The sequence below is a fragment of the Phocoena sinus genome, chromosome 3, assembly GCF_008692025.1.
Source record: "Phocoena sinus isolate mPhoSin1 chromosome 3, mPhoSin1.pri, whole genome shotgun sequence".
NCBI classification, from domain to species: domain Eukaryota; kingdom Metazoa; phylum Chordata; class Mammalia; order Artiodactyla; family Phocoenidae; genus Phocoena; species Phocoena sinus.
Genome location: NC_045765.1, coordinates 43,348,758 through 43,351,754, shown reverse-complemented (window position 1 = coordinate 43,351,754; position 2,997 = coordinate 43,348,758). Strand labels below are relative to the sequence as shown.

Here is a 2,997-nt window from a genome sequence, read left to right as displayed (position 1 = left end):
AGAAATGAGGAAACCAAGGGTAAATGAAGTTAAGTATGCTGTACAATCATATTCTATAATAACAAGTAACATTTTTTGCACTCAGAAAATGTTAGTATCATACATTCTTCTGATATCCTCTCTTTATGGGGAAACAAAGCTTAGAGTTGATTCATAGATACCATTAAAAACATTCATCTACCTAAACTGTTGAGTCAGGTCAACATAACTGGAATGAGGTTGGCATATTCCCTGCCCAATGGGAATTTTTGTTTGGATATATACCTTATTCCCCTCTGATTTGGGAAGTTTATACTGATGCTATGTGTGTGTGCACACATACATAGCAGAGATGGCAGTCCATCAAGCAGCCGCATGGCACAGGGATATCAGCTCGGTGCTTTGTGACCGCCTGGAGGGGTGGGATAGGGAGGGTGAGAGGGAGGGAGACGCAACAGGGAAGAGATATGGGAACATGTGTTTATGTATAACTGATTCACTTTGTTATAAAGCAGAAACTAACACACCATTGTAAAGCAATTATACCCCAATAAAGATGTTAAAAAAAAAAAAGCCAGGGGCAATCCCAAGACTCTAGTCAGCACCACTTCTAAATTCAGTTGCTCTGAGCTGACTTAAATCCATCTTTCTTCATCTCCTGGGCAGGGTCTCTGTAGAGACATGGTAGTTCTGAGTCTGTGGCCTCATCTGGTACAAAACTGTTCTCTAATGAAAGGCCTGGGGCCAGAGACCTCATTTACTTTCCCCAGAGTCTTCACAGATGGAAATGAGGATTTCTATTTCACAAAGCAAAAGGGCATGCTGTCGGAACTACAGCGTCTGCTTCTGGATTCAATAAAGCAAATTCAAAACCTAATGTCCCCCGCTGCTGACCTTGTCACAGTGACTGTGTTTTTTCAACACGGTTGTACCTCCTTTGTAACTGTATTTAACTCACTGCAGGGCCAGACACTTGCATGCATGGGAACAGTGCTGCAAAAGACTTTGCCCTGTTCAGTGCTATAAGAAGAAGGATTCTTCAGAGGTGCCAGGAGAGATCTGTGGCTGCCAACAGAAGGTTTTAGAGACAACTATTTACCATTCTGGACTTTTCCTTTTAGGTACTATGCAGGGATAACCATTAGAATTCAATAGACACAACTTCTTCCTTTATAAATGAGGAATCTGAGGACCAGAAGTTTAATAACTTGCCTAAACTTATATCGATACATCAGTTGGTGGAGGTATCCTAAAATGGCAGCCACAGGAGGTCTGCATGCCACTGTCCAGGCAAAGTCTCTGCATTATAAACTCCTAGGAGGACTTGCTGTGTGGAGGGCCTGCTATGGTGTGCTTGGTTCATCATGGAGAGTGGGGCCAAAGCCTGTGAGGTCACACTGTCTGGGAATATCTGTGAATAGATGGCTAAATCCATGAAGGTTGTGGATGGCCTGATGATCCCCACTGGGGACCCTGTTAACTACTATGTTGATACTAGTATGTGCTATGTGACACTCAGACAGTGTTCACTGGACATCAAAGTGAAGATCATGTTGCCCTGGGACCCAAGTGGTAGGATTGGCCTGAAGAAGCCCCTGCCTGACCATGTGAGCATTATGGAACCCAGAGATGAGATACTGCCCACCACCTCTGTCTCAGAACAGAACAGTGGGAAGCCGGAGCTGCCAGCTATGCCCCAGACAGTACACACAGCATAACAGGGTCTCCTTGGCAGTTGGATCTGGAGTCTGCAGGTTGCTCTCTAAAGATCTTTAGTAAAATCTGTTAAAGAAGAGAAAAAAAATCAAGATCTCACACAAGAGCCTTTTTATAGCCACAGGTTGTATTCTCCATTTACTAATCTCTAATAATCACTTATTTTACTCTGGACCGGTGTTTCTTTCAGATCAGAGTTTCTCCAAGTATGATCCCTGAGAAATGTGCATCAGAATCTCCTTGTGTGCCAGTTAGAATGCAGATTCCTGGGACCTGCTCCAGGACTATAATTTTCATGTCTCTGAAATTGGAGACATTTTCATTTTCAACATGCACCTGAGGTGATTCCTGTGCAATATAGTGTTTTTTCTTTTTCTTTTGAACTAAATTTAGACTTACAGAAGAGCTGCAAAGATAGTACAGAAAGTTTCCATGTATACTTCATCCAGCTTCTTTTAATGTTAACATTTTACCTAATAATATAGTATACCTATCAAACCAAAAAATTACCATTGGAACATTATTAATAACCAATTATGGACTTTATTCATATATCACCAATTTTTTTTCACTATATTTTTGTTGTTCTAGGACCCAATTTATGGTCCCACATTGCTTTTAGTTATTATGTATACCAAATTTTACTGCTCTAGATTGTAATCCCATGTTCCACACTACAGGGGTTGAATCCTGGCTCTGAAGGCAGCCAAAGGCTTAATTCAGGTACTCATGTGACGGTACTTAAATTCCAGCTACAATGACAGTAGTTTTAATAATGCTGCAGAGACTCAATCACTCAGAAACTAAATTGAAGGACACATAAAACATCACTCAGTCTCTCATTTTACTGATAGAGTTCCTGCATCCTAGAGAAGAAATTTGAGCAAGTTGATGGAAATATTGGAACTGTAGTCCATTTCACATGTCTCCAAGTTACCTTGTAATTTCTTTAAGCATCTGGCTTTGATTATAGTTCTTTCCTTTATTCTCAAAGTGAAGGTCAATGAACAGTTTTAAAAAATATCATCCATGATTTCATATGGTTCTTCCAGTTATCCATGAGAGGAATAGGAGAAGGCTAGCATTCTCCAATTTGGTGATCAGGAATCAGGTTCAGAGAGTAAAAACTGAGGTCCCCAAGGTTCCATGGCAAGCATACAGCTAAGCCCTATCCAGACCTCTACAGGCTGACTCCTGAATTAGTGCCGTTCTGCAGTATGCCACACGCCTCCAGCCCTGAATTTATGCACTCGGTGCTGAAACGGATATTTTGTGTATTCATATAGAACATTTGGAGGAGTG

At 41.2% G+C, this 2,997-nt stretch overlaps 1 pseudogene; it reads left to right on the top strand.

Moving 5' to 3' along the window:
• Nucleotides 1-1,233: 1,233 nt before the first annotated feature.
• Nucleotides 1,234-1,697, top strand: LOC116751010 (annotated as a pseudogene).
• Nucleotides 1,698-2,997: the final 1,300 nt, after the last annotated feature.